Source organism: Cupressus sempervirens, chromosome 11 (genome assembly GCF_028749045.1).
Source record: "Cupressus sempervirens isolate cs-2001-9-10 chromosome 11, ASM2874904v1, whole genome shotgun sequence".
NCBI classification, from domain to species: Eukaryota; Viridiplantae; Streptophyta; class Pinopsida; order Cupressales; family Cupressaceae; genus Cupressus; species Cupressus sempervirens.
The window spans coordinates 103,767,830-103,780,514 of NC_143128.1; positions in this window are offsets into that span (position 1 = coordinate 103,767,830).

Here is a 12,685-nt window from a genome sequence, read left to right on the forward strand (position 1 = left end):
CTAATTTTGTGATCAACAAAAACCTTGTATAAGAAGGCTTAGGGTATGGATTTTCATAATGTGTGATGCAAAAATTGGTTCTTGCAGCGGTATTGAGTTGTAAGGGATTAGTAATTAGGTTGTAAACACTATATAATAATAATAATATTTGACTTGTTGTTGGTGGATGTAGCACAGGGATTGGGTGAACCACGTTAAATCTTGGTGTCTTGTGTTCTCGTTTATGTGATCTACTATTTTCTGCTACTAGTTAGATTTGTATGTAATTGTTATTTATGTCTAAGGTTAATCCTAACAATTTAGGTTTTAGTTTTTAAATTATTTTAATTTTTTATTATTAGTTAAGTTTTTTCTTTCAATATTATTTTTTAGTTTTTATAATTTATTTAGTCAATAGAATATTTGTTAGATGTGTCATTATTTTTTCATATTATTTTTTAGTATTTCTCTTATTGATTTTTCATAATAGATTTTTTATGGGATTTTCTTAAATAATTTTTTTTTCACATTTGATAAATTGAATTTAAATAAATATTATTTATTAATCTATTTAAAAAAATTTAGTAAATATTATGTTATTTAGATTATAAAATATTAATAATTTAATTCGTTCACATAAGATTATATTTTAAAATTTTAATTTTATTATCGAGCACCTATCAGCTTATCATTGCAAACACAAAAGCATGCAACTGCTAGTTAGTGGTGTGTCCAAAAATGACAATGAAAAAAGGGATGCCATATGGCACAATTTGGAGGAGAGCGCAAAATCATAATATAATACATGTAGTTGCTAAAGAATGTGGAGAGGTCACACATTGGATAAGGGACAATTAGTGTGACATATTTGGATAGTGTCCACGGTTAGTGATTTGTTTTGCGAGGTTACATGTGGTTTAAGCATGAGATCATAGCAATTATTGCTAGTTAGTGGTCAAGATCCTCAAGTCATCACTAACCGCTAGTGGTTAGTCACGACTTCTCTGCAATTAATAAATATTTAAAGGTAAGGGTTGAGATGTTGCGACTTGTTCATGAGCACAATTTCTCCACCATTGTGAGAAGGTCACACCAAAGAGGTTGCGATGTGGTGAGAGAATAACATGTGGCACCTCAACATAATCAATGATGACATGGAAAATGATGCCGATTCAAGAGCCAATCATATTGTGACAAGTGTTGGCCACATGAAGATTGACCGGATGAGTAAATAGGAGGGAAAGTAAGTTAAGTTGAAAATTAATATTCTCCCTCATGAGTTTCAACATGCACACTTGGAGAGAAGTTTTAATAAAATTATAGTATTTTATAAAGTTGAAACTTTACAATAAAGTGAAATGTTTTCAAATATTTTAAATACTATGTTCATTCACAAGGCCTAAAACTTGAGATGAGCACCCAGGGCACCATTTTTGGCCAAAGGGGCAACTAATATATACCATTGGAAAGGTCTTAGGACGAGGAATCCATTTTTTTAGTTAGGTTGTGTGTAGGTATAATTAGGCCAGAGTTATTCATATTTTTATAAAACTGGGACACTCTAAAGCAGAGTTTCGTGTTTTACTATAGAGTTTCATTTTCAATTTTTGGGAAAACTGTTATCTAGGTTTGTCCCAAATTTGGTGGAGATGTTCCTAGGAGTGGTATTTTCTTTGAAAATAAGTTGGCAAGTATCTTGCCACATACTTTAGCAACATATTTGGCATCTTTTTCCACGTCATTTTCCTTCATCATTAAGCAATTTCAAGTTTCTTTTTCAACAACAATGGTGAAAATTTGATATGTAGTTGGAAGAAGAAAGAGGAGAGATTCCTTACAGCAATAGGTGTAAGAATTTCAAGTGGAAATGGCATCATCATATCAAATATCTGATTTCTTCCTCTCTTTTTTATTCTCTCTTTCTCTCATTGTATAGGGTTGGTTCTAGTCTATTGAGCAAGGCTCTAGCTCTGATTCCACCTTTTGTTCAACATTTTCTCTCTATTTGAACATCAATAATGAATTCATAGTGATAATTTTTGGTTTATTTAGTGTTTTATGAGTTATTTTCATGCATCTTGAATGTATGTCTAAAGGAAATCAATACAAAGTACTAGACACAAATAGTTTCATTATGATTCTTGTCTCCTATCTTTGTTGTTTGCAATCTTTCTTTTGTGATATATGAACAAAGAACATAGATCTCAGTTGTAAATTTTTTAGGGTTCTATGTCATGGTATATTTGTTTGGTGATTCAAAGAATCAAGTAAATGCTTGATGTATTCTAACAAGGTTGCATATTTCAAGGATTTTGATAAGCATGAGATTTATTGTTAAGAATTTCACAAAGTGAATAGATAGATCACATAGATCATGATGTATGTTGTAGTTTGTATAATACCCAATGGATTAGGCATTGATCTTAGTTGGAGAGTGCATACTTTGTTGTTTCATATCTGGGTTATGCTAAAATTATTCAAATATCAAATCTATTTCCATTTTATGTTTGTGGAGATGAAATGATAACCCTTGCTTAGCTTGTGAATGCATAGGTTATGTAACTTTCTAATTCATACATGTGTTCTTGCATAAGTATAGAATATTAGATTTTTTAATCTTCTTTATCCAAATTCAAATTTATGTTTTAGCATCTAGTGTCATATAGATGAATCTAAGGTCTACCCACCTAGGTGTTGTAGAGCCTAAAGTGAAGGAGTAAAGCCTTATAGTTAGCCCAAGTTCTATTCATGTGCATCCATCATAGCAATTAGCAACCCTTGGATTCACTTTGTTTCATATTCTTGGTAGTTATAATCATTGTCAAATCAGGATCCAACAACCTACACAAAATAGGGGTAGGGATTGGGGTTTGGGGTAGAATTTTTAGTCTAGGTCTCCAAGGGGGATGGAAAGGGGATATTCTTGACATCTGAGGGTTATGGGAGTCCTTGGACTTACTTGAGGAATGATAAAAAATTTCCTCATAAAGGGTAGCCATCGAATTACCAGAATCCAACCCTTTGGATTTTTCAAGGCTTGTTTACATTTTTCCTTAGCAAGTTGGTTTGACCTATGAGCCCCAAGGGTTTCAATAAAGTCACCCGACTCAATAGTATAAACCTCTCTCTTTCCTTTCTTTGGGGATCTAGTAAGTTGACTAGACTTTTCATTGTCTTAGGTAGGGATAATTCCATTTTGGGCCTTTTCTTGCCAGTGAGATTATGGGTGTTGCACACATTGCATAATATTTTTATATTGTATTATTTTATTATATTATATAATGTTGCACCTAGATGGATGTGCAACATGGAAATATTTCAATGGGATATACTTGATGAGTTGTGTTGTAACATTGTGATAATATTTCATGTAATTATTTAATATTGGGGATTAAATTTCTAATATTAAATGTAGGTTCAATGGGTTAGGTAGCACATGATTTATGTAATACCACTTGGTGGTTTTGTGAGACTTGCTATTATATAAGTAGCCACAAGGGTAGTTGTAGAGAAAATATTGAACAGGAAAAGGGAAAAGACAAGAGTTGAGCAAGACAAGGCTTGATAGGTTAGCCAAGAGAGAATTTGTGAAGGTTGGAAGCATGGCATGGGTTGTGTGGATTCATGCTTGTTCATATGTATTACTTGATTATGGCTATGGCTTTGAAGACTTCCATGGTTGTATTGTAATGGTGTTTTTTTGTTGAATAATGCATGGTGATGGATGCTTTTGGAGACTAGATTTTGTTGGAAATATTCAAGATATAATAGGTTACTGAGAGGGGAGGGGTGAATTAGTAACAATAAAACTTTTTAAGTCAATTCAGAATAACCATACACAACATTCACTCATCTATCCTGCTGCATAAAAAAAAACTATTAAACATTTAAACCATATATGCACAAAGATTTGGTGACCCAGAAACCTTCCAAAATAGAAAGTAAAACTGGGGTGGGGATGATACCCACAAAGCTTCATTACTGCAATATGAAGTTGGCCGGTTAAGGCTTACAATGATCACTTCTGGTGATCTGCCCTATTAGGAGCACAGAGGATTACTAGATCCACCTTGTTAGAGGATTTACAAACATACTTTACAAGTATGCACTCTATTAGGAGATTTGAATAAAGAGAATTGAGTCTACCCTGTTAAAGGATTTACAAGAATGATTCACCTGTTAGGATGAACCAACAGATTAACTTACAACTTGACTGAGTTCTTTATTGTAGATCACCTTCTGTGATTGATGAAATCATTTTCGCTCCGGGTAGACCTTGCTGAGTATTCTTTTCTGCTGATGAATTTGCATATCATATCTTATGTCTTTCTTGTATCTATCTATCTCTTGTATATCTGTTTTGAATGATATAATACATTACATATATATATACCATTCTAATAATTATTCATGCAAGGTCGGCCAAACACAAGTAAACAAAATATAACTGAGTCAACCAAATAGTAAAATAAACTCGAGTTCTTTAGACAGACTTGATGACATTCTAATACGCGGCATCCACTACGTTACTTGGCATCGTCATGCACTTGGTAGAGGTAGGGGCTTGGTTCATACTAGTCATACAACGTTGCCTGGAACTCGGTAACCATTGGTGACTCGGTAGATATAGTGTCACTCGGTAGAAACTAACTTCTTCGTTAACCTCCTGAGCTCGATTATCACTAAGTTATTCCTCACTCGATTAATACTGAGTGCATCTTTACTCGGTTGATACTAAGTGCAACTTCACTTGGTTAATACTGAGTGCATCTATACTCGGTTGACACTAAGTGCAACTTCACTCGGTTAAAACTATGTCTTCGATGCTCGATTTGAACTGTGTCTTTAGTGCTCGGTTTGAACTGTGTTGCCATCATTCAGTCTACATTGTATTACTCGGTTTGAACTATGAGTATTGTCACTAATGGCAAATAACTTTATGCCAACAATCTCCCCCTTTGGCATTAGTGTAAAAAACAATTATGATTCAAAGTTTATGTGCAAAAAAAAAAATATATATATATATATATATATATACAATTCTGAATTTTCAAAATTGCTCTTTGCATGTCTTATTTACACATATTTTTCTTACATGTATCTCCCCCATACAATATGCACAATATTTACAAGTCATTACACATATTTGCACAATTATCTCTTGGAGTGTGCTATCTCCCCCTTTTTGACAATAATGCCAAATTAAACAATATGTATTTACACAGAGAGTCCAAAATGAGAGATAAACTCAGAATGTACCTTGAGAATAAGAGCCAATGTCTTATCCCAATTTTCTTGCAAAAGTTTGCTGGTGGAGAGTGCTATTTGAACTTCTGCAGAGAGTTCAATCATATGGTCTGCAATTGAAAAGTTTTTGTCATGAATCAATGTTTTGGAATGGGCAATATGCTTCTGCATTGTGTCCATGACAGGAAGAATCATATTTTGGATGTCAATCAGAGTACACCTGATCCTTGCTTCCTCTCTCAACAATTCTGCATGTTTCTCTGACAAAAATCTTATTCTAAGATGATGGAATGAACTTGAACTGTGGTCAAGCTGCAACATTTGTGCACTGACCTTCATATCCTCATCAATTTTATTCAACTTTTCTTTGATTTCCTTAGTATACTCGGTAACATCACAAAGTTTTCCAAAAAAGTGAAGTTACATTATTAAAAGAATGTTCAAAATTACTCAAAATTGTAGACAGTTCTACCTATTTTAATGCAATATGCTGAGCAATGTGCTCAAGCACCTTATTGTCAAATTTCTTCTCTTCCTTTTCAATCAATTTTTCTTGGCTGGAGGTATCCTCATTGAATTTATATACAGCCTCTTCTAACTAATTAAAAATGTGTTGAGTAGAATCTACTTCAACACCAATAGCTTCTATTAGAATATTCTTAGCACTTTCAATAATACTATATTCCTGGTCTCTCTCATGCCTTAGTTGTTTTTGCCTTGCCTTCTGATCTAATAGATGACTGATCATTCTCATTTCATCAACTAATGCATTATCCAGATCTATCTTAGGAATGATAATGTCCTTATCCAAGTCTATTTCCTCATCCACTGCCTTGCTGAAAATCATGTATCTTTTTGCTTTTCCTGTAGTTACTTCACCTTTTCCCTTTGAATCTGAAACAATAGTTGATGAGGCTGGACTGGCTGACAAAACTAGAATAGGACTAGCTAGAGGAAAACTGAGAGAAGTGCTAACAGTATCAAAAATTGATGTTCTTCCCAAGATTGATGTACAAGTTGGTATGGGAGAACTAACAGATGCAAAAATTGGAGCAGATGAAGTTGTGAAAATTGAAGTACTAGTGGGTACACTTACTGTACACTCTGTAGTAGAAGTTGATATGCCTGATGAACTTACTACTATAGCTGATGATGCCTTGGACAATGAAGATGGCTGCAACTCGGTTAATGAAGTGGTAGACACTTGCATAGATGGTGCCTAGAGCTGAGAGGAGACAGGTGAAAATTGAGCAATTGATGAAGCTGTTGTGCACATAATCTCACTAGTAGAGGCTATCTCCACAGTTGATGTAGCTGCTTTAGGTGGAGAGTGAGGAAGAGATGCAATGACTTTGGCTACAATTTTTACAGGATCATCTTCCTCCTTAGCTTGATCATCTTCTTCTTCCTCCATTTCCTTGTCGTCTTCCTCCATTTCATCTTCCTTGAATTCTTCCTCAACATTTATCATCATTAAATGCAGATCCCCTGGAATATCTTCAATGTCATCATCATCACTGCTATCATTGTCCTTGATTTCAACAATATCCTCACTAGATTTATGTAGATGATAGACATGTTTTTTGCATCATTAAAAACATGCTCAATGTCTTTGATTAGTATCAAATAAGTGTGGAATCTAATCATCATACTACCTTCATGATCTTTCAGTGATTTCTTCACTTCTGCATCAGTGAGACTCGGCAGGAGATTTTTCAAGGTTTTCTCAAAGATATCTTTGACAGTTTTGGTTGCAATTTCCCATCTTGGTTGCAACCTCTCCAATAGCTCTTTAGGGATCTGAGAGGCAATCTCGTTCGGAGAGTATTTCCATCTTCCCATTTTATTCAATACCAACTCCTCAATCTGCATTTTCTCCTGTTCTATTCTTGTCTCAAACTTCAATGCTTTGAAGTTTGTGAAGCTAGTACCTTCTTCTAATTGCTTCAACCTTGCCTCAAAAGTGAGTGGAGGCTTGAAAAATATAGGTTCCTTCTTCCCATGTCTTGTTCTCCTAGAGAAGACTGCAGTAGCTTGCTTTTTAGGTTTGGTGATAATCACCTTACCTTTCTTTTGTTGAGGCTCGTCTTCTTTTTCTGACTCAGTTTCCTCTTCTTCTTCTTCATCTTCTTCTTTCCCTTCAGTAATCATCAGAGGAGCAACTTCTATTTTTAGCTTTGCAATCTTCCTCTTTCCTTTGCTAATGACCTGAGGGATTTTGATTGAAAGCTCAATTCTAGCTTTAGCTTCATCATAAGTTCCAAAGACTAGTTGCTTTGGGTCTACTAGTTCATTCACCAATGCTTCTATGATATCTCTAGTTTCATCAATATTAACCTCATAAGGAAGAGGTTTCACCCATGCAACTCAGGGCCTAACTGCCTGTATGTATACTTTGTCACAATCTACCATAAAGCATATATCTTCTTTATATTCCTCAACCAGTTTAGGTGGAATCCAGAACCTATTGTTCATTCTTTCCTTAAAATCTTCAAAGTAATTATCCAAAACACTATCAAAATTTTCACCTAACTCTGCAATGAACTCATTTATTTGATAAAGAATGGGAATATCTTTTCTCCATACTATTGATCCTTTGGATGGAAAAGACTTTTGAACATAGAAAAATAAACAGATCAAAAGTGAACCAAATTTTCAAGAATTGTTCTTTGAAGTCCTTATGCTTTCCATATTTTTGTTAAATTGAAACAAAAGCAATTCAGACAGATCAAACTCAACATTCTTCTTTACTACCTTATATGCTAAATCTACTACTTTGGAAGGTACACTGTTTGGACAGCTGGAACTGTAAATTTTATGAGCAATGACGTGAATACCAAATCTTAATTCAGTGTTAGCTACTGTACTGAGCTTAAGTCCTCTACCATCCCATTCTTCTTGGGTTAGCCTTTGCAATTCTTCCCGACCTAGGGTTTTGGTAGTCTTAGCTTTGCTCAATATGGGAAGGCCAGTAATCTTGTTGATCATTTTCTTTGTGATAAGAAATGTTTGCTCTAACCACAATTGCCCGTTGTGAACTTGATTGAGTACATACCTAACCCATTTAATTTGAAAATTTCTTGGCAAATGTGAAATGTGGGTTAACCCTTTTGTTTCAAGATGCTTATGCTCGAGTTTCAAATTTCCATCTACGCTCATTTCTCCTAGGGCATTATCAATTTCTAGGTTTCCAAGTTCTTGAATGGAACATTTGAAATGAGAGCGAATGTCATTTATAAGGAGTACCTTTGGAGGAATTCGAGACTGAGCACTGTTAGGGTCAAGTGATTCTGCAATTGTTGGTGCCAATTTGAAGTCGGCGCCTTCCATTCCACACCTTTAACTAGCATTTCTGAGCCTCTCTTTGCCTTGGAGCTACTACTTCCAAATGTCATTGTTGCTCGGTAAGTGAAGAGAAATTTTGAACAGATTCTTTGACTTTTAAAAATTTTCTTGAAATTGCTTTAAGCTTGCTTTGGAATCACAGAAGATAACTTAGCTCAAAGTTTGTAGTGAAGAATGAGATCAAATTTTTTTGCCCTTTTTGACGAAACATTCATCATAAATGCTTGGTACGACGGTAGATGAAATGACAGGTTGTCATCCACTTGCTTGGTAGATACTATCAACTCAGTGATCAAAGGAAAACATTGATGTACCGACCTAACTCGGTAAGGTTATGAACCTACCTTGCTCGGTTGATATAACTCGATAAATGAAACTTTATTGCACCCGATCGAACTCGGTTAAGACTAGGATCAAAGTGTATCTGAATACTGTTCTGATGATCTTTCTTCTTATGGAACTGTTTAGGATAATTCTTGGAGGATGTAGTTCCATACTTTCTTTTATGAGTATTAATTGGAAATGGTGGAATCACTCATTTCTTGAGTGATATTGCCATTGCTTGACTTATCTTGTTCGGTAGATTTTGGAATCCATTGTTGCTTCATTTGCTTCTGAATGTTGTCTGCTTTGATTTTCTTCTCATCTTCAATTCTTTCTATATTCATGCAATTTCTAGCTATATGACCAAGTTCTGTACATGTGTAGCACCTTACAGTAGTGTCCTTCTTCCTTAGATGATGTCTTGCACAATTTATGCCAGTATGTCCATATTCTCCACAATAGTGACATCTACACCAGGTGTTGTAGTCCCATCCAAATATGGCTTTGACAAGTTTTTCAACTAGATTGAATGATTTGGATTCGCATTGGAATGCCTTGTGACCATGTTTTTTGCATTTGTGACAGTTGCCTTCAAATTTTGGTTTTTCCTTGCACTTATTTGCTTTGTGACCATGCTGATTGCAATTGAAGCATTTACCATTGAATTTTGCTTTTCCATTGCTCCATCATTTGTTTGATGTATGATTTAACTTGCCATAGTAATTACAAGTGGGTTTTTTATTCCTTTGTTCACCTTGTTTGGAGGATTCACCTTCTTCTTTGTATCCAAGACCAACTTTACCTTTATGTCTATAAAAAATTTCCTCATTTTGTTGATTTAATTGATTCATATCTGCTTGGGATTTCATCATTCTTTCATTGACTTGCCTTTTAGAGATTAGATCATTTTCCAAGCTTTCATTGATTTGTCTCTCAGTTCTTAAATCGTTCTGTAGACTTTCATTTTGTATTCTGAGAATCTTGATTTCTTCATTTGCATTAGAGAGTTGGTCTATAAGGTCTTCATGCCAATGGGATTGATTATGGCTTTTATCTTCCAATTCTTCTTGTGCTTTGTTTCTTTGTTCCAAAACTTCACATAGCCTAATTGACTGTATTTCTTGCTCTCTTTTAAGCTTTCTTACCTCTTCTTATAGAGATCCATTCTTTTCTAGAAGTTCTTTAATTGCTTTGTCAACTTCTTCTGAACTACTTGATGGTAACAAATATTCAATCTTTTCTTCAACATAGTGATGGTCATTCATTTGTCTTGCAAGTTCCTTTATTCTTTTTAGGGATTGAGAAAGATGCTCCTTTGCTTCTTTGAGTTGAACCATCGCCATTTCTAGATCTAACTTTTCATTTTCAATAACTTTCTCCAGTCTGAATATCTCCATAACTTAGATCTTTGCTCAAGCTGCCAAACTTTGTCCTGAGAACCAAAAAGCTCTGATACCAATTGTTGGAAATATTCAAGATATAATAGGTTACTAAGAGGGGAGGGGTGAATCAATAACAATAAAACTTTTTAAGTCAATTCAGAATAACCATACACAACATTCACTCATCTATCCTGCTGCATTAAAAAAAACTATTAAACATTTAAACCATACATGCATAGAGATTTGGTGACCCAGAAACCTTCCAAAATAGAAAGTAAAACTGGGGTGCGGATGATACCCACAAAGCTTCGTTACTCCAGTATGAAGTTGGCCAGTTAAGGCTTACAATGATCACTTCTGGTGATCTGCCCTGTTAGGAGCATAGAGTATTGCTAGATCCACCTTGTTAGAGGATTTACAAACATACTTTACAAGTATGCACTCTGTTAGGAGATTTGAATAAAGACGATTAAGTCTACCCTGTTAAAGGATTTACAAGAATGATTCACTTGTTAGGATGAACCAACAGATCAACTTACAACTTGACTGAGTTCTTTATTGTAGATCACCTTCTGTGATTGATGAAATCATTTTGGCTCCTGGTAGACCTTGCTGAGTATTCTTTTCTGCTGATGAATTCGCATATCATATCTTATGTCCCTCCTTTTTGCAATATTATATCTTGTATGTCTTTCTTGTATCTATCTATCTCTTGTATATCTATTTTGAATGATATAATACATTACATATGTATATATGCCTTTCCAATAATTATTCATGTAAGGTTGGCCAAACACAAGTAAACAAAATATAATTGAGTCGGCCAAATAGTAAAATAAACTCGAGTTCTTCAGATAGACTTGATGACCTTCTGATACGCAGCATCCACTACGTTACTCGGCATCATCATGCACTCGGTAAAGGTAGGGGCTCGGTTCATACTAGTCATACAACGTTGCCTAGAACTTGGTAACCATTGGTGACTCGGTAGATATAGTGTCACTCGGTAGAAACTAACTTCTTCGTTAACCTCCTGAGCTCGGTTATCACTAAGTGCTTCCTCACTCAGTTAATACTGAGTGCATCTTTACTCGGTTGACACTAAGTGAAACTTCACTCGATTAATACTGAGTGCATCTTTACTCAGTTGACACTAAGTGCAACTTCACTCGGTTAAAACTGTGTCTTTGATGCTCGGTTTGAACTGTGTCTTCAGTGCTCAGTTTGAACTATGTTGCCATCATTCGGTCTGCACTGTATTACTCGATTTGAACTATGAGTATTGTCACTAATGGCAAATAACTTTATGCCAACATATTTTTCTCTCAATGAGGGTTTCCGAGGGTATATCTTGTGTCACAATTTTTGTGGGTATGTTTTTTATTGTCTTACATGTGGATTTTAATTGCTTATTTATTTCAGATCTATTATGAGTTATGTGGAAACAGTTATATTCTTTGTTGCAAATTTCCTTCAGAGCTATGGTTTTATTATTGTAACCCTAGATTGAATCCATAGGAATGCATGAGAGGATAAAAGAAAGTGAATGATATATGAGTTTTTTATTGCAAATCTGAGGGTTTTAGGTTTGTTGTTATGATAGGATATTGGCTGATTTTGGGCATGTGAAATTGTTGGACAAAAGGATTTTTCAGATGTTTTATTTAAATGAGAGTTTTAGGGAGAGTTTGTAAAAATGACATCCTAAGTAAAAACAAGCCTCACCATTGAATTCGGGTCGATGTTTTCATAAATTTTGATATATAATATGCCCTAGTTTAGCCATATTCAAAGGAAATCAAAAAGTATTTTAGTTTTAGCCCATAATGATTGTCAAATTGAATCTCGTCACAATTTTCATTACAAAAAAATCGCAATGAAAATGGTAAAAAGATTGTCTGAGTAAAATGGTCATAAATTTCTCTTAGAATATTGAATTTTAAACTTCTTATAGGCATTGAAAAGATAATTCAGAGTACTACAACTTGGTTTAGGTTTTATTTTGTTATTTTGTCAAGTTTTAAGAGCCTAAAAGTCAAATGTTTTTTATTTTGAGTATACATGAGGGCATAACTTGGGCATACAGAGTCAGATTTTGGACTTTGAATAGTCAACAAAAAGCTCTTGGAAAGATCTAAACCCTGGTTTAGATTTGGGGTAGGTTTGGCATGATTTATTTGGTGAAATATTGATTTGAAAACTTTATTATATATATTGATCGTGGTAACATTTTGTGTTTATGACATTGTATATTTTGGAGATTTGGATTTGATGTCATTGTATACTTAGTTCATATTTTAGATTTGTCTCATGATGATATGGTTATCAATGTTTGATTTGGATATGCATAATGACTTGTCAGGTCTACAGGTTGTGCAATATTATAAGTGGTCTATAATTACATGTTG